Genomic DNA, 20,841 nt, shown 5'->3' on the forward strand with positions numbered 1-20,841 from the left:
CATTTTCAAAAGCCTCTAAGTGGTCAATTATGGAAGTGGCCCCCCCTTTGGAAAATGGGTGTACTGCATTCTTTAGGAATTTAATTATTGTGGGGGTGTCATACACCTTATTTGGTACATTACTGGATCTTATTGGGAACTTATTGTTTGAGTTAGGGCCCCTTTCATCTGTCCTATCTTTACTTTGCTGAAATCTTACCCGTGTATTTTTATCTGGGCTGTATGAGAATCTAGCCCCCCTTTCTGACCCGTTATACTAACTGCCCTCTTCATCTGCGGAGTAATAATCTTCTGGTCCCCCAGAGTTAGGTAATTGCCTAGGGGAAAAAGTTACCTCTGGGCCGGAATTAGGGCTATAGTTTGGGTATTTTTGTCTATCCTCCCGCCTGGTTTTTTGAAACTCATTTCTGCCCCAGTCCTTATTACTGCTAATTTGTCTCTTTAATTTATTTATTGCCTGTTCATACCCTTTTTCAGCCTCACGATATCTAGCTTTTAAAGTTTTATTTTCATCTTGCCATTTTTCATATTCTTCTTTGAAAGCTTTAAATTCAGCCACTAATTCCTGATTATATTTATTTAAGTCAGAAACCTTTTTGATAGCTTCAAAAACCTCTACCTTTGCTTGAATAAAATCTTCTTCAAACTCTTTTAATGAATCATTTTCAAACCTTAGCCATCCTAATTATATTTCCTGTCCTGCCATTTGGTTAGACATCTAACAGCTCAAATACATTAGGATCGGCCAAGTTTCAAAAATTAATTCATCACGCCCTCTAAGTTCCGTGCATTCATTAAGTTGCAGTAACATTTGGTATAATTCCCCATCTTCAAACCACATATCTCTAACTAAATATTTGGCCTTATCTTTACACCCTTTAATATACATGGAGATATCATCCCCAACATCAAGTCTAGTCATGATGTGGTTCATGGCTTCTAATTTGAGAGTTTTTCCCTGAACCACTTCATGGACATATGATCTTGGGGAGGGTACAATTTCATCTTGTGCAGAAACGCTAGCATTACTTTTTGCTGAAGACATCGTTATTTTAGTGTTGTACTTAATAAGATAAAAATGCTAATACAATCTTGACCAATAAGAGAGAGGAAAAAAATATATATTTTCAAAATATCAATATTAATTTTGAAATATGAAAAAATATATATATATTTTTTTATGAATTTTGAAATATGAAAAATTCATATTTTTATTAATTTTCCCAAAATTTAATTTTTAATAATATTTCAAAATATTAATACAGTGAAAACTGTCTAAGACGGACTCTGTATAACACGGAAACCTGTCCATGACGGAAATATTCCACAGTCCCGGCACTTAGTGTTATACTTACATTGTTTAACTACCTGGATAAGCCGGAACCTGTCCAACGCGGAAACTGAATGCAGTCCCAGTGTTAAGTGCATATACATTATGTTCAGCTACCTGGATAAGCCGGAAAATGTAACGCGGAAGGGGTGTGGCAACACTGGAACGTAAGTGGTGTGGGAACGCTGAAACTACGGAACAGACGCTGAAACAGAAGTAGTGTGGGAAAGACGCTGAAACGGAAGAGATGCGTGAAGGACGCTGAAACGGAAGGGGTGTGGGAACGGATGCTGAAACGGAAGAGGTGTGGGACACAGAATGGCTCCTAGAAAGTGCAACACTCTTACTCTCGCTGCAAAAGTGATTGAGGCCTACAAAAAAGATAAGTTGTCTGTAAAACAATGAGTTAAGAAATGTAAGCGCGGCAAAATGCAAATTTATGAAGCTATGAAAAATAAAGAGAAAATCATGTAAGAATGGTTAGCTGGCAATGGTGAAGTAAAGAGGAAAGCGAAGGCAGTAATTGATGCAACAATTAATCTTTTAATACTGTACTGTGTTTGTATACAACTGATGTTTTCTCACCCATTTAATGTGTTAGAAAAAAAAGTAAATCCAGATAAAAAATAAATAAAAAATCTGGTGTAATGATTAAGCAGAAAAACTGTACTGTCTTTGATACTTGCAAAACAAGAAATTGATTCTGGGATGCACTAATACTGATATGGTGTTGATCCTTAGCATTTGCGCCCAAATGCTCCGATACTGGAACTGACAGTCAGAGGGAGACCTGCAGTGCCGCGAGGGAACATGGAAATGGCTTTCCATCCAATCAGGAACCAAGGCAGCAGGTCACACCCGACTTCCTGATTGGTCAGGAAACCATTCCCACGCTCCCTTGCAGCAGTGCAAGTCAGACTGGCTTCATGACCAATACAGTAACATTATTATGCCATTTTGGATTTTGCACATGCTCCATCAGTCACTAACTGTATAAGCCGGAAACCTGTCCAAGACGGAAAATTTCCTTTGTCCGATGCCATTCCGTCTTAAGCAGGTTTCACTGTATTAATCTTGAACATGAAAATCAATATTTCAATTTTAAATTTTTTTTTTTTATATTTTCAAAATATTAATTTTGAAATATGAAATTCCTCTCTTCTATAATAATTTCTATTTACCACAAATATATTATATCAATATGATAAATATTTATAATATCTCACGCAATGCCTCCATATAATATGTCAGTATATTTATAAGAATCTTAGCAGTACTCTCCAAATAATATGTGAGTGTATGGCAGGGTTATAACTTAATATATTTAACAATCTTTCTTTAAACTAAACCCACAATCAAATATACATTTACTAAGACAATAAAATAAATACCTGAATTCATTTTATTAGTAAATATCTATGAACACATTGAAATATATTTGTAATACCAGAATATGAGTCAATATTATATGCGTTTAAAAACTATTTAAATTATGCTATGCAGAGTTCATACAAGTTTATCTTATTCATAATAGAAATTTCACCCAGTTAACACAATGAGACTTAAGATCTTTAACTACTAACATCCAAACAATACAATTCTAACAGTGCTTAGTAAACAATAGGGCAATATATATATATATATATATATATATATACTCAGCTATTTAGCTGCAATGATTCTAATACAATTCTAATTAGGATACTAAAAATACATATATTCTTACTGTAAACCATTACTTTAAAATGTTTATTTATTTAAACTGGAACAAATTCTTAGTTACTTATAATTAAAATCAATTCTAAGATATATATATATATATATATATATATATATATATATATATATATATATATATATATACATTCTATATTTTGTTCCGATCAGCCAATAGAATGTGAGCTCAATCTGATTGGATCAGCCAATCCGATTGAACTTGAATCTGATTGATTGATTCAATCAGCCAATCAGATTTTTCCTACCTTAATTCCGTCCAGAAGAGGGTCCGGATGTCCTCTTCTTGCCGGATAGGATGAAGACTTCGGACCCTCTTCTGGACCTCTTCTTGCTGGATAGGATGAAGACTTCGGACCCTTTTCTGGACGGATCAGTGATACCCGGCATGGTGAAGATAAGGTAGGGAGATCTTTAGGGGCTTAGTGTTAGGTTTTTTTAAGGGGTGTTTGGGTTAGTTTAGGGGTATGTGGGTGGTGGGTTGTAATGTTGGGGGGGTATTGTATGTTTATTTAAATGCAAAAGAGCTGTTTTCTTTGGGGCATGCCCCGCAAAAGGCCCTTTTAAGGGCTGGTAAGGTAAAAGAGCTGTTAACTTTTTATTTTAGAATAGGGTAGGGCATTTTTTTATTTTGGGGGGCTTTATTTTTTTAGGGGGCTTAGAGTAGGTGTAATTAGTTTAAAATTCTTGTAATCTTTTTTTATTTTTTGTAATTTAGTGTTTGTTTTTTTTGTTATTTAGTTTAGTTGATTTAATTGTAGATAATTGTAGATAGTTTAGTTAATTAATTTATTGATAGTGTAGTGTTAGGTTTAATTGTAACTTAGGTTAGGATTTATTTTACAGGTAATTTTGTAATTATTTTAACTAGGTAGCTATTAAATAGTTATTAACTATTTAATAGCTATTGTACATAGTTAAAATAAATACAAAGTGGCCTGTAAAATAAATATAAATCCTAAAATAGCTACAATATAATTATTCGTTATATTGTAGCTATATTAGGTTTTTTTTTACAGGTAAGTATTTAGCTTTAAATAGGATTAATTTATTTAAAAAGAGTTAATTTATTTCGTTAGATAAAAATTATATTTAACTTAGGGGGGGTGTTAGGGTTAGACTTAGCTTTAGGGTTTAATACATTTATTAGAGTAGCTGCGAGGTCCGGTCGGCAGATTAGGGGTTAATACTTGAAGTTAGGTGGCGGCGATGTTAGGGATGGCAGATTATGGGTTAATACTATTTATTATAGGGTGTTTGAGTCGGGAGTAAGGCGGTTTAGGGGTTAATACATTTATTAGAGTAGCGGCAAGGTCCGGTCGGCAGATTAGGGGTTAATAAGTATAGGTAAGGTAGCAGTGACGTTGGGGGGGGGGGCAGATTAGGGGTTAATAAATATAATATAGGGGTCGGCGATGTTAGGGGCAGCAGATTAGGGGTACATAGGGATAATGTAGGTTGCGGCGGTGTACGGAGCGGCAGATTAGGGTTAATAATAAAATGCAGGGGTCAGCGATAGCGGGGGCAGCAGATTAGGGGTTAATAAGTGTAAGGTTAGGGGTGTTTAGACTCAGGGTTCATGTTAGGGTGTTAGGTGCAGACTTAGGAAGTGTTTCCTCATAGGAAACAATGGGGCTGCGTTAGGAGTTGAACGCTGCTTTTTTGCAGGTGTTAGGTGTTTTTTTTTCAGCTCAAACTGTCCCATTGTTTCCTATGGGGATATCGTGCAAGAGCACATTTTTTAAGATGTCCGCGTCCGTAAGCAACGCTGGTATTTAGAGTTGCAGTGGCGGTAAATATGCCTGTACGCTCCTTTTTGGAGCCTAACGCAGCCCTTCAGAGAACTCTAAATACCAGTGTTGTTTAAAAGGTGCGGGGGGAAAAAACACGCGTAGCTAACTCACCCCTTCTAACGCAAAACTCTAAATCTAGGTGTATGGAACTAGAGTTTGAGGGGATTCTAATGAACTTCTCAAATAACAGATTATGTTAAGGCATTAAATAGGGTTTGTTCTAGAATTTTGATCACACAGATACCCAATACCATATTTATAACAATTAGTAATTTGTTCTACAGGAAGAGAAGTATTAATAAGTGAGATTTCTATGAAAATGTTTTTTGTTTACTTACAAGGGTCTAGAAACTCTAGCGGTTTGGTAATGATGTAGGTATTTATGCTGCATGGTTTATCTTGGAGGAGTTACATTTCAGTATATCTGAGTATTATGCAATGAGTGGCTAAATTAAATTTCCCATAAATGCATATTTAATAAGTCACAGTATACTTTCATTTTCTGTGTTCCCTTTTCCTGTAAAATTAACTCAGAGAAGTGTGTTTTTCCAACTCCAGTTAGAATTGTAAGTGCATACTCAGAAGTCTAACCCTGCAACATTCAACATGGCAATTGTTTGATCACTATAATAGCTTACCCGTGCAGGTGCCTAATTGTTCTCAGCAGAGGGCCTTTAAGAATGATGCATCTTTAGAGCAGAATTTGCAAAGCTGCCACATGGTTCTTCTTACATACTTTTTCAAAATGTTATCATTTTCATGTCTTTGCTTCTTCGCAAGCAGCTTTTGGCAGGAAAGTCCTTAATACCACAGTGTCAGCTAAATAGGAAGTGTCGGTGAAAGTATTTTCCCACCCTGCCCGTAACACAGACCATCTGATATTGGTTAATGACCTCCTCCTAGTGGCGGGAAATACATCCCATATGTTATGGAGGACTGTGGACCATCATCATTCCGAAAGAAAATAATTTATCAGGTAAGCATATATATAGCTCCCCCTCTGGCTCCGCCCCCCAGTCATTCTCCTTGCCGCTCTGAACAAGTAGCATCTCCACAGGGATGGTGAGGAGTTTGTGGTGTTAGTTGTAGTTTTTTATTTCTTCTATCAAGAGTTTGTTATTTTAAAATAGTGCCGGTTTGTACTATTTACTCTACAATCGAAAATTAAGAAGATTTCTGTTAAAAGAGGAGTATGATTTTAGCAGCAGTAACTAAAATCAATTGCTGTTCCCACGCAGGACTGTTGAGCCCAGAGAACTTCAGTTGGGGGGAACAGTTTGCAGACTTATCTGCTTCAGGTACGATTAGTCATATTTCTAACAAGACATGTTAATGCTAGAAGACTGTCAGTTTTTCCCTTAGGGGATCGGTAAGCCATTTTCTTAGATTCAAAACAGATTAAGGCTTATAAATGGGCTCTATACTGGTTGACACTATTGTGGGCTAAATCGCTTGGTTTATATCAGATTTATTGGACATTTAGAGTGTTTTTTTGTGTTATAAAAGCACCTTTGGGAACGTTTTTTTCACCTGGCATCTAGTTAGACTACTACTTCAGTCAGAAAGGCCCCTTCACTCTGGTAATGCAGATGAAGGAGGCCCCGTTTTCGCGCCTCAATTTCGCAGTTTATTTCCTTGGCAGTGCATGCAGCTTCATTTGAGGGTCCTGTGGGTAAAGAAAACGGACTCAGGAAGGTTTATTTCAGTGCTGAATCACTTTAAGGGAAGGTAAAAAGCCGCAGCAAGGCCGTGGCAGTGATTGTTGTGTGATAAAATTGTTTATTTGAACAAATTGCTCCGTTTTGCTCATTTTAAGGGTTAAAGTCTTGAAACGTGGTGTGCAATACTTTCAAGGCACTAGGACTCTGGGGTACAAATTTTGTAAAAATCGGACATTGCCTTCATAGTTTTTCAAACTTTCAGAAATAAAGTGTGCTTGTTTATTATTTAAAGAGACAGTAACGCTTTTCTTTAAAAACGTTTTTATTGCATTATTAGCCTGCCATATTCTGTCTAACATGTCTGTACCTTCAGATAGCTTATGCTCTGTATGTATGGAAGCCAAGGTGGTTCCCCCTATTAATGTTTTGTGCAAATTGTGTCATAGCGTCCAAACAAAGTAAGGACAGTACTGTCACATTTAATAAGATTGCCCAGGATAATTCTTCATGTGAAGGTAGTGGGGATAGTTTATCATCCTCTCCTTCTGTGTCAACACCAGTTTTGCCCGCGCAGGCGATACCTAGTACATCTAGCGCGCCAATACTGGTTACTATGCAGCAATTAACTGCAGTGATGGATAATTCTATAGCAAATCTATTATCCAAACTGCCATCCTATTCTAGAAAGCGTGATTGCTCAGTTTTTAAATACAGAAGATGAGCAGGTTAGCGCTGAGGACAATTTATCAGTTGTTCCCTCACATCAATCTGAGTATAGCAGTGAGGGAGGGCCTGTCTGAAGGGGAAGTTTCTGATTCAGGAAAAGTTTCTCAGCAGGCAGACACTGATATAGTGATTTTTAAATTTAAGTTAGAACACCTCCGCACCCTGCTTAAGGAGGTCCTAACTACTCTAGATGATTGTGATTCTCTGGTAATTCCAGAGAAATTGTGCAAGATGGACAAATTCTTAGAGGTTCCAGTGCACGCTGATGCCTTTCCGATACCCAAGCGGGTGGCGGACATAGTGACTAAGGAGTGGGAAAAGCCAGGTATACCTTTTGTTCCACCTCCTATATTCAAGAAAATGTTCCCCATTGTCGACCCCAGAAAGGACACATGGCAAACGGTTCCTAAGGTTGAGGGGGCGGTTTCAGTGTTAGCTAAGCGCACAACTATTCCTATTGAGGACAGTTGCGCTTTCAAAGATCCTATGGATAAAAGATTAGAAGGACTGTTAAAAAAGAATTTATTCAGCAGGGCTTCCTTCTTCAACCAATCTCGTGCATTATTCCTGTCACTACCGCAGCGTATTTTGGTTCGAGGAACTGGAAAATTCGCTTCAAAGGGAGACTTCATATGATGAAGTCATGGACAGAATTCACGCACTTAAGTTGGCTAATTCATTTATTTTGGATGCCGCTTTTCAATTGCTAAGTTAGCGGCGAAAAATTCAGGGTTTGCTATAGTGGCGCGCAGAGCGCTTTGGCTAAAATCCTGGTCGGCGAATGTGTCGTCCAAGAATAAATTGCTTAATATTCCTTTCAAGGGTAAGACCCTATTCGGGCCGGAATTGAAAGGGATTATTTCAGACATTACTGGTGGAAAGGGACATGCCCTCCCACAAGATAGGCCTTTTAAGGCTAAGAACAAATCTAATTTTCGTTCCTTTCGCAATTTCAGGAACGGACCAATTCCTAACTCTGCGGCCTCCAGACAAGAAGGCAACACTTCCCAACCTAAACCAGCATGGAAACCATTGCAAGGTTGGAACTAGGGTAAACAGGCCAAAAAGCCTGCTGCTGCTACCAAGACAGCATGAAGGGGTAGCCCCGATCCGGGACCGGATCTAGTAGGGGGCAGACTCTCTCTCTTTGCTCAGGCTTGGGCAAGAGATGTTCCGGATCCCTGGACACTAGAATAGTCTCTCAGGGATATCTTCTAGAATTCAAGGAACTTCCTCCAAAGGGAAGGTTCCACATGTCTCGCTTATCTTCAGACCAGATGAAGAGACGGGCATTCTTACACTGCTTAGGAGACATAGTAAAGATGGGAGTGATACAGTTCCAGTTCCAATAACGGAAAAAGGAAGATTTTTCCAACAATCCAGGAGGATCAATACATGACTACCGTGGATTTAAAGGATGCGTACCTGCATATTCCTATCCACAAAGATCTCCATTAGTTCCTGAGGTTCGCCCTCCTGGAAAGACAGTTCGTGGCTCTTCCATTCGGTTTAGCCACTGCTCCCAGAATTTTCACAAAGGTGCTAGGGTCCCTTCTAGCGGTATTAAGACCGAGGGGCATTGCTATAGCACCTTATCTAGACGACATTCTAACCCAAGCGTCGTCTTTTTCCAAAGCATACAAGACATTGTTCTAGCCTTTCTCAGATCTCACGGGTGGAAGGTGAACGTAGAAAAGAGTTCCCTGTTCCCGTCAACAAGAGTTCCCTTTCTGGGAACAATAATAGATTCTATGGAAATGAAGATCTTCCTGACAGAGGTCAGAAAATCAAAACTTCTGAGCGCTTGTCAAGTTCTTCACTCTATTCTGCAGCCTTCCATAGCTCAGTGCATGGAAGTAATAGGATTAATGGTAACAGCGTTGGACATAGTTCCTTTTGCTCGAATTCAACTAAGACCATTACAACTGTGCATGCTCAAACAGTGGAATGGGGATTATGCAGACTTGTCTCCCCAGATTCAAGTAGACCAGGTAATCGGGGATTCTCTCCGCTGGTGGTTGTCTCAGGATCACCTGTTTCAGGGAATGAGTTTCCGCAGACCAGAGTGGGTCATCGTCACGACCGACGCCAGTCTCTTAGGCTGGGGCGCGGTCTGGGACTCTCTGAAAGCTCAAGGCCTATGGTCTCGAGAAGAGTCTTTTCTTCCGATAAACATTTTAGAACTGAGAGCGATATTCAATGCGCTCCTGGTTTGGCCTCACCTGACAAAGGTCAAATTCATATGGTTCCAGTCGGACAACATGATGACTGTAGCGTACATCAATCATCAGGGGGGAACAAAGAGTTCCTTGGCGATGACAGAGGTATCCAAGATCATCAAATGGGCGGAGGAGCACTCCTGCCATCTATCTGCAATTCACATCCCAGGAGTAGACAACTGGGAGGCGGATTATTTGATTCATCAGACTTTCCATCCGGGGGAGTGGGCACTCCACCCGGAGGTCTTTGCCCAGTTAACTCAACTATGGGGCATTACAGATATGGATCTGATGGCGTCTCGTCAGAACTCCAAGGTTCCTCGATACGTGTCCAGATCCAGGGATCCCAAGGCGACACTAGTGGATGCATTGGTGGCGCCTTGGTCGTTCAATCTAGCTTATGTGTTTCCACCGTTCCCTCTCCTTCCCAGGCTTGTAGCCAGGATCAAACAGGAGAAGGCCTCGGTGATTCTGATAGCTCCTGCGTGGCCACGCAGGACTTGGTATGCAGACCTGGTGAATATGTCATCGGCTCCACCATGGAAGCTACCTTTGAGACAGGATCTTCTAGTACAAGGTCCATTCGAACATCCAAATCTAGTCTCTCTGCAACTGACTTCTTGGAAATTGAACGCTTGATTCTATCTAAGCGTGGGTTTTCAGATTCGGTTATAGATACTCTGATTCAGGCCAGGAAGCCTGTGACTAGGAAAATTTACCATAAGATATGGAAAAAATATATCTGTTGGTGCGACTCCAAGGGATTCTCTTGGAGTAAAATTAAAATTCCGAGGATACTTTCCTTTCTCCAAGAGGGTTTGGATAAAGGTTTATCAGCTAGTTCTCTAAAAGGACAGATATCTGCTCTGTCTGTTTTGTTGCACAAACGTCTGGCAGCCGTGCCAGATGTACAGGTGTTTGTACAGGCTTTAGTCAGAATCAAGCCTGTCTACAGACCTTTGACTCCTCCATGGAGTCTAAATTTAGTTCTTTCAGTTCTTCAAGGGGTTCCGTTTGAACCCTTACATTCCATAGATATTAAGTTACTATCTTGGAAAGTTCTGTTTTTGGTTGCTTTTTCTTCTGCTAGAAGAGTTTCTGAATTGTCTGCTTTGCAGTGTGTTCACCCTATCTGGTATTCCATACAGATAAGGTAGTTTTACGTACAAAGCCTGGTTTTCTTCCAAAAGTGGTTTCCAACAGGAATATTAACCAGGAAATAGTGGTTCCTTCTCTGTGTCCGAATCCAGTTTCGAAGAAGGAACGTTTGTTACATAATTTAGATGTAGTTCGTGCTTTGAAATTCTATTTAGAAGCAACGAAGAATTTCAGACAGACATCTTCTTTGTTTGTCGTCTATTCTGGTAAGAGGAGAGGACAGAAAGCTACTGCTACCTCTCTTTACTTTTGGCTGAAAAGCATCATCCGATTGGCTTATGAGACTGCTGGACGGCAGCCTCCTGAACAATTTACAGCTCATTCTACTAGAGCTGTGGCTTCCACATGGGCCTTCAAGAACGAGGCTTCTGTTGATCAGATCTGTAGGGCAGCGACTTGGTCTTCCCTGCATATTTTGCCAAATTTTACAAATTCGATACTTATGCTTCTTCGGAGGCTATTTTTGGGAGAAAGGTTTTGCAAGCCGTGGTGCCTTCCGTTTAGGTAACCTGATTTGCTCCCTCCCTTCATCCGTGTCCTAAAGCTTTGGTATTGGTTCCCACAAGTAAGGATGAAACCGTGGACCGGACACACCAATGTTGGAGAAAACAGAATTTATGTTTACCTGATAAATTTCTTTCTCCAACGGTGTGTCCGGTCCACGGCCCGCCCTGGTTTTTTAGTCAGGTTTGAAAAATGTATTTCTTTCTTTATACACTACAGTCACCACGGCACCCTATAGTTTCTCCTTTTTCTCCTAACCGTCGGTCGAATGACTGGGGGGCGGAGCCAGAGGGGGAGCTATATGGACAGCTCTTGCTGTGTGCTCTCCTTGCCATTTCCTGTAGGGGAAGAGAATATCCCACAAGTAAGGATGAAACCGTGGACCGGACACACCGTTGGAGAAAGAAATTTATCAGGTAAACATAAATTCTGTTTTTGTTTTTTTACACAACCACATCTTCACTTTATGGAATTAAATGCATTCATAATGTAATACATTTGTCTTCTTCACAAATAGCCCCTTTACCTTTGTTTTGTCATTTGAAATAGATGATTTTGCTTGTTGTATCTCCACCAATACAGAAAATTTAAATACTTAAGTTCTTGTTAAAAACAAGCTATGTAAACAAGAACGTTTATTAAAAAAATCAACCTCCCTGTACGGGGTTGGACAGAGAGATACTAAAATGTTTAACATTGTTCTCTGTAAGTATAAGGAGGATTTTGTGTAAATATAAAGTGGTAAGCTAATGAGCTCTGCTCTTCCTGTATGCTCGGCCCTTTTTATTTGGTTATGGCTTCAATTAGCAGCCAGCTATTTCATATACAAAGGAGCAATTTCCCATGTGTTTTAAACTCTGCAGCAGATATAACAATCATTGGTAACAAATCAAGGGGAAACCAATCACACATTACACTGTCCCTTTAGCACTGAGCATTGGCTTACATTTTACACCACAGTATTCCTAAGGAAGACTTTATGTGAAGTTGTTCCTGCACATTTCAGGTAGCAGCTAGTTATCCTTCATATCTAGCCTATGAGATCTAACTACCTACCAAGCAGAGCATGAATTCTAGACTTAGTGTGATGTGATGGATCATTTTCCGATTGCTTGTTGTTGCACCTTATTGGCTGCTGAGGTGTTGTAGGGAACAATTCATATGAGTTTAATGCTTAAGACAAAAAAAAAGCTGTAGACAACTTAATACTTGTGCTGTTTTAGATTATTAATCTGAATGTATTTGAATTGGCTTGAAATAAAAAAAAAGTAGAGAAACCAGATGTTGCCTGTCATCAGCAGAACCGGGGCTTAGTAGTTTTGCTGTATTCAGCATTCTGTTAAAAATTTTGCTATTTATTCATAAGTATATATATATATATATATATATATATATATATATATATATATATATATATATATATATATATATATATACAAATAATAAGATCACAGTGGAGAATTCAAAGAATGAATATCACCACTGGGAGCCTAGGCTGTGCACACTTGTAATAAAATTAGAATGGATGGTTATGTTATATCCTATAGTAACAATTTACAGAGATAAAAACAGATGGTATAATATACACACTGGTAATATTTAAAGTATACTTATCACACTCTGCAAAATCCCTGGAAAGAGGTGAGAGAGAAGGAAAACAACAATGTCCTTCTGAAGTTCAATGAAATTTCAAACTGCTGGGTGAATCCATGCAGCTTGTTAAAATACCACTCAAGGTTCAATTTGAGTGAAGAAAATACAGCTGCAAAGATCTAGAAGAACAAGCGCACAGATACACTATTCATAGTGCAAATCAATTTAATATTAAAAAAGGCATATAGCAAATAAACAACATTCAGGAGTGAATCCTACTCACAAGGGGAACCCCAATCATATGAGGTAAGTAATGTCTGTCGGATCCTTAAAGTGTCCCCACTTATTATAGGCAACAGTCACAGTTATGTCTCCACTCGATAATGGCTAACAAGTCCCAAAAAGTAGGAGAATCTCCTTATAGCATAAAGTCCTCAGTGTTTAACAGAGGTAGCGGTCGATGTTGTAAAGAATATCCAGTCTATCTTACAGCTCCTGTAGTTTGTTAGACGAACCGAGGCTGAAGGATGAGTGTATGTTGCAAACCAACGTGGATCCGTAACTCTGTATATCGACGTAGTGGCGTCTGCACCAGAGCACTCCTTTCCTCCTGTTAGCTTGTGATTCACAAAAGACGTAAGGTGGGCGTGACCTTACGCGTTTCATGGTAACTTCCGCTTCATCAGAGGCTTGTCTATATCTATACCTATATACAGTGTGTATATATATATATATATATATATATATATATATATACAATTATATATAGGTCTAGATATATACAGATATACAGTTAATACACAGTATAACACTTTATTAAATATTAAATATATTGCATAAATATGCTTTTACATGTTTTCATCTACTTAACTGCAAAGGGCTCCAATGCATATATATATATATATATATGTAAGACACAATAATTTCAAAAAGGATCTGCTTAGTCCCCCAATTTTTGCAGCTGCCAGGGTGCACTAAATAGTCATCATACTAGAACATCTACAAAGTAAAGGCACTCACTCGTCTTAATATAAATAAAACTTTGCGTTTTAATATTAATGCATAAAAAATGACATAACGTTTCTGTGCTCCATTTGCACCTTTGTCAAGTGTCACGCCGAAACGTAATGTGATTTTTTTATGCATTTATATTCAACGCTAAGTTTTATTTATATTAAGACCAGTGAGTGCCTTTACTTTGTGTGTTCTATATACAGGATGTGTACATATGTGTATATATGTCTGTAAATACATATACACATATAAATACATAAATTCATATGTACACACACATATACTATATATATATATATATATATATATATATATATACATACACATCTTTAGACATGTATATATATTATCTCAATATTAAAGCCCTTTGCCTGTCTTTTTTTTCCCTTAAACCTGAGATCTCATATCTTTGATATTTTATGACTTTTGTGTGCATTATTTTTTAAATAATTTTGATTAGATGGTGTTATTATGAGTGTAACTATACTTTGTAATGTATTTTTAATGTGCCAGACGTGCATTAACTTCAATTGAGCTTGAGTAAACAGCCAGAATAAACCCCTTTTTCGCTTGCGGGTGACTGTTAGTGCTCCACTAGTAATTTGTCTCTTTATGGGGATCCCTGTAAAGTCAAGAGACCACACTACTAGTGTCCCTTGCTTATTAGTTACGTTCCCTCACACACTGCAGCTTGCAACATACTGATATATCCCCCTATCTGCTGCTGCTGGCTTAAAGCAACTTCGCAAGTAAAAAAAACTAAATACGTGCCTTTACTTTCACATTCCTGTTGCGTAGGGATACTTGTAGTTGGATGAAACTTTCCAGGCTCCCCCTTTTACCAATTAATAACAGCTGACACGCTGAAGTTCTAAATAAGGGGAACAATGTGTCATAAAGCTATAGACTCACCAGTGAACACTCATACAATATCACTTCAGTGTGAAAAAAACTGAATTATCAGGAAGTATACATTTTGCTATCAGCGATAATGCTTCTGTAGGAATATACCGGCAATATAACAAATGCAGTGACTGAGTTTTGAATCTTTACCTATTCTAGCAACATGTGCTTTTTATCCAGTATTTCCCTTATCCAATACATAGTTAGAAAGTATTGATGGAGAAGGACCACTAAACTCAGTGGAGTCATATAACCAATACATACATGATAAAAAATACAAGGCAAAAAGCACTTAGTGTGAATTTAAAATCAGTAGTAAAAAATTTTATGACAAATTTGAAAGTTTATTTTCCTTCCCTCTGCACCATGTGACAGCCATCAGCCAATCACAAAATGCATAGATGTATATACTGTGAATTCTTATACTTGCTCAGTAGGAGCTGGTGCCTCAGAAAGTGTGCATATAAAAAGATTGTGCACATTTAGATAAAATAAGTCAATTGGAAAGTTGTTTAAAATTGCATGCTCTCTTGGAGTTTAATTTTTATTTTAGCTTTAAAGGGACATTAAACTCTAATTTTTTTCTTTTATCAATTTTGCTTTGTTCCCTTGGCATCTTTTGTTGAAGTGTAAACCTACAAAGCTGATTGGAGATCAGGAATGTGCATGTGTCTTTAACACATTTTGGTAGCAGTGCTTACAACTATTTGCAAGAGAACAAAGCAAATTTGATACCAGAAGTCAATTTGAAAGTTTTTAAAATGTGTCATGTTCTATCTTAAAGGGACATGAAACCCAAACTTTTTCTTTCATGATTTATACAGAGCATACAATTTTAAACAACTTTCCAATGTATTTATATTATTTAATTTGCTTCCTTCTCTTATTATCTTTTGCTGAAAGGTTTACCTAGGTAAGCTCAGGAGCAGCAAAGAACCTAAGTTCTAGCTGCTGATTGGTGGCTGCACATATTATTATTGTTATTATTATTATCATTTATTTATAAAGCGCCAGCAGATTACGTAATGCTATACAAGAAATAATTGAACATTACAGGGATGCATTAAACACACAAACAAGTACAATATCGGGGTACATTACAGTTGTAGGTGCAATAATTGAGTTATACAAAAGGAGAGAAATGCCCTGCCCTTGAGCACAATCAGTAGTAGTTCACTTTGAATACAAAGTGGCCTGCAGGTAGAGAGGCTCTCAAGCTTACAATCTAAAGGAGAGGGAATGAACACAGAAGGTGAGGGAGAATGGAAATATGTCTGATATAAGGCAGAGTGAATTGAGAGTGAGTGATGATGTAGGGAAAAAAGTGTATGGTGACTGAGCAAAAGAGGTTTTGAAAAGTGTAAAAGAATGTTGTAAAATGTCAGCACAAAGGCTGTGAGTCTGAATTGGTTTCTCTATTCTGGATTATTAGTGACAGCTGCACATAATTACTGTTAGAAGGTGTGTGTATATATATATATTAAAGTGAACACTAGGGTGGGTTGGTGGTGGGAAGGGACTGGAGGGCTAGTGCGTGCAAATCTCTGGAGTCTGATGATATGCTTGTAGAATTGATTGTAATTGGCTCACCCATGTGTTCAGTTAGACACCAGTAGTGCATTGCTGCTCCTTCAACAGATGATACAAAGAGAATGAAGCAAATTTGATAATAGAAGTAAACTGGAAAGTTGTTTAAAATTGTATGTTCTACCTAAATCATGAAAGAACTTTTTTGGGTTTCATGTCCCTTTAATCATGAACGTTCAAGTTTGACTTTCAACATGAGCTCTAATTCAGGGTAATTTAAAAAATAACTTTGTTAAGTGAGAACTGATCCTTTAATTAATACATAAGATATATGTACAATTAAGGCTTGCTTAATGGATTCATAAGAAAAATAAATTTAGCACCCAAACAAAACATACCGATCCTTCAATAAATAATAATGTAATGCAACCCACCTACCTATTTGTATATCTAAACAATGTCTTATATAGTATTGTTGAAAATAAAATTATTTTTCGCCGCTCTGATGTCACTAAAGACTTCCCACCACAATAGGCCTTTCCAACGATCTTCAATTCGTTGAATCAACTTGAATTTCTCTGCATAGCATTATTCGAGTTTTACGTCACCAGGTGCATACGCAGTATTCCTTATTTGTTTGCGCATGTGCATTGTGTGTAATTGAAGGCAATGCTGCCCTCAAAGCTTTCAGTCTTTTAAGTCTATGGAAGCTGCAGCACGGGGCGGTGATGTCACTGGTAATGTTACTGGAAACTCGGAGCAGGTAAAATACGGACAATCCCGCCATCTTCCTACACGGGTTGACCCCCTGTTCAGACTCGAGGAACGAGTCCTTCAGAGAGGGGGTTTGGAAAGGAGTACATTTTGTCTAGAAGATTAAAAGAAAATGAGAGAGAATGATATTTGCTACAATCTTTTATTTTAAACAGAGTTTTTTTTCATGTTTAGTGTCACTTTAAGCACTTACAACCATAGCCTATGAAACCAAGCAGTCTTATGGTAGCCCATAGTTCCAGAAGTTCATCATAGCTGACTGTTATCCTTACTGTAGATAGATTCTGTAGCAGTTTACCGTTTCATAAGGGTAGGTTTAATAAGCTGCACTCACAGCTTTTGAGGCTTTGTGGTGCAGGCTTACATGAGCAATTGGAAGGTTGTCTAAAATAACATGCTCGGAATCATGCAAGTTTCACTTTACTAGCCCTTTAATTCCAGGCAAACCCCTGGGCTTGTGTTTTAATTTTTTTAGTTTAGCATCTAGAGTAGAAATTTCTAGCCTTACATTTGTACATAAAGTATGTCACTGTAATCTTTTCAGTTTAAAAAGAGTTTATGCTCAAAAAAAGTAAATATGAGCAATCTGGAATCTTTTGACCTGTTGTATGACATCCTGGTGTGCCCTGACATTTAGGTTGAGAATCACTGGCCTGTAATGTGTGTGAAATTGCCAGGTGCAATTGATATTGTTAACCTCCTTCAAGATGATTCTTCTAAGTGCTGTAAAGATCTCTACTTGCTGTTTTGTAGCAGCCTAAAGCTTAAAGAGATTGGACATCATACCAGAAGTCTTGTATCACCTTCAGAGCTTTATCCACAAATTGTTTTTTTTTAACCTTAATATCACAGTTCATGTAGTAAGTACGTTCTCAGTTACACCACTGGTAAACTGAAGATGACCTCTCTAAGCCCTGGAGTCACAATGTTGATTTTGAAATCTTTTGGAAAGGAAATAAGGCTTTAGAGAATGTAGGAATGTACTCCTAGGACAAAAGTAATATGTTTTAAACATCTGCTACTACTATCAAAGCTTGCACAAGTTTAGATGAAAGAGAATAGGGATTTAGAATGTTTCCTACCAATAAAAGTTTGTTTCTAATATATTAAATAAAAACTTGGCAAGGGAAATTGCAGAGAAAATCATGAGATATTGTTTAATCAAATTATAGTTCCATACCATAATGACACTTACTTTCCTAAGATATGTTGAGTTCACGACTTCATCAATTACTGTTGGGAATACCAATCCTGGCCAGCAGGAGGAGGCAAAGAGCACTACAGCAAAGTTGTTACGTATCACTTTCCTTACCACAACCCCCAGTCATTCTCTTTGCTTTCGGTGCAAGGAGGAGGTGAAGTTTTGGTGTCTGAAGAAGATAGGATTTATTTCACTTCAATCAAGATTTTATTATTTTGAAAGCTAGAGTAGGTTTGCTCTGATCTTTCCTTTCAAGATTGGGTCTAGCCGTACTCCACGTTAGTCTCTTCAGTAGGGCAGTGGTGGCTTTAAAGCAGTTAGGAACTTGTAAGGTGGGCCTTGCTGCATGTTCCTAACATGTTGCTGCCCTTGTACAGAAAGCCAGAGTAGGTTTACTCTGTTCTTTCTTTTTTCTACAGGTCTTTGTGAGGAGTGGCGTCCTCTCACGCCGAGGAGACTGTCCTTCTGCCGGGCGGCTAGATGCAGCCTTTTTCTCTTCTAATTGAAAATGGGAGACTGTGCACTTTGAAAACTGCAGAGATCAATGAAGGGATAATTTATATCTTAGTTAGGATCTTTATTATGGCAGCAGGCAGGCACTTAATGTGACAAGATGAGACAGACTGTTTCCCCCTTATTGATTGTGAAGGGGTTAATTAATTTAGTGGGGCTAATTTTTTTTGGTGTCTAAATGACAATAAATGGCTGCAGACTTATGTATTTTACAATCTTTATATCGGTCTCTGTAAAAGGTGATATGGCGTAGCTCTAGCCACAGTATCTTAGAAGATTCTGTTGGCTGTGGATGCGTGCGTTTTGCGAAAACCCTGTCACCCCTCAGGCCGTTTTATTTCTTCTCTTCCACTCCTAGTCAGAGCGGTATGACTATTTTTGGTTTCATGTTTATGATACGGAACAATTTGTTTAGAGAAATCGGAGCGCTCTCTCTCCTGTTTGCACGTCAGATGGGCTGTGACTCCGCCTTCATCTTAGTTATAAGAGCGGAGCGGCACCATTTTTAGCCTGTGGCTGAGTCCGGTCATGTGACGTCGCCTCCGTATCTGTTAGAGAATGGAGTGGCGATGTTGGCTTCTGCAAAAGAGTGTTTGAGGTGTTGTATTAAGGAGAGAATATAGCACTCCCCTGGGTATATATACGGTGAAGGCATTGCCACTTACTTTGTGGCATCTCTATGTTTTTTTGGGCTGAGTGGCTGTAGTGTATGTTAACAACGATTATGGACTTACGTGTTTTTTTTTATTTTTATTTAAGGAAATAATATTTTATATTTGATATAAATATTATAGAACTGGTCCCTATGAATTCTGTCTTTGCTAAGACGAACTGATATAATTTAAAGTTATAGCACAAGTTTATATAAAAAAAAAAAGTATTTAATTTTTTGTGCTTGTGTCTGCAATCGTCCACAGAGCTAGAGCTCTACTCCTATGGACATATGTCTGTTTTGCCTTGATTAAATGAGAACTTTTTTAATATAAAGGAGGATTCCTTTTTATTTTTTTGAGCCTCATGTCTCTTAGGATGATGCTGGTCAGGCAATGCCACAGCTTTCTACTTTATTATCCCAAGCCTTTATGGCGTCACATGCAGTGCCCTGCGGTTCCTCTCAATCTCCTGGAGGAGTGTATTTGACTGCAGATTTTGCAGCTCATGTATTCTCTATGATATCTGCAGCTTTATCTGCGTTTCCTTTCTTCAGGGAAAATGCAAGAGGAAATTTGAGACTCAGATTGAAAGGTTTCTGTTCCGCCTACTGCTACACAGGTTGACATTCCTCATTAGCCTAATGAGGAAGATGCCTCGGTAGCTCTGAGGGTTAAATCTCAGATTCGGACAATGTAATTCCTTCATCTGATACTGAAGCTAAGTTTCACCCTCAGGTGCTAATGACTTCTCCATGCCGTCGCTAGGACTCAGTTACCTTGAGAGGGGCCTGAGGGCCCCCATCTCCCTCCACCTGCCCGATTTTGCCCACATATTGAAGAGCAGGTTCTGGGCTTCACACGGAGCGTGATGACGTCGTCACCAATTGACGCAATGACGTCATCACACAACTTAATTTACAACTGTCAATTGACAGTTATGGATATATGGGGACATGCTGCTTAGATGCCCGTATATTGGGCATCTAAGCAGCTACAGACCCCCAAGACTCACCATTAGAAAGGTAATTGCCTAACCTTTCCAATGGTGTTGATCATTGAAGTGTAGTAAAAAATTCAAAAGTTAAAAATAAATACATTAAAAAATATTTAAAAATTATAAAATAATCCCTAAAATAAATTGGTCCCTGTTTTTAAAAAAAATATCAATTTAAGTATATTAGCTAAATGATCACTGTGGTAACGAGCGTTACCGGATTGATCACCTAGCTAAGAAAAATGATATTCCCTTACTATACGGATACCGATATAATATTTGTAATCACATAAACACCTGGATCATGTGATAACAAATTAATCAATGTTAGAGAGATGCTTTTATTAAAAAAAAAATATATATATATATATTTTATAATATTTTATAATCATTCTTTTAGAGCCCTTGGAAGGTGCTCAAAACACTGTCTTTCAAAACCCCTGTATTTTTACTGCAAAGAAGCTTATTTTTTGCAATAAAAATTATATCTTTTCTAGCAGCATAATTTATTTCAAAATATCTATTCACTTTGTAAAGAGAAATA

At 38.1% G+C, this 20,841-nt stretch overlaps 1 protein-coding gene and 1 pseudogene across 1 annotated transcript in view; both read left to right on the plus strand.

The window, feature by feature from the left end:
• MINDY4 (MINDY lysine 48 deubiquitinase 4) overlaps nt 1–20,841 on the plus strand; it is a 400,337-nt gene that overhangs the window by 344,404 nt on the left and 35,092 nt on the right. The window lies entirely within an intron of this gene.
• Nucleotides 19,249–19,339, plus strand: LOC128661943 (uncharacterized; annotated as a pseudogene).

Source organism: Bombina bombina, chromosome 5, assembly GCF_027579735.1.
Source record: "Bombina bombina isolate aBomBom1 chromosome 5, aBomBom1.pri, whole genome shotgun sequence".
NCBI classification, from domain to species: domain Eukaryota; kingdom Metazoa; phylum Chordata; class Amphibia; order Anura; family Bombinatoridae; genus Bombina; species Bombina bombina.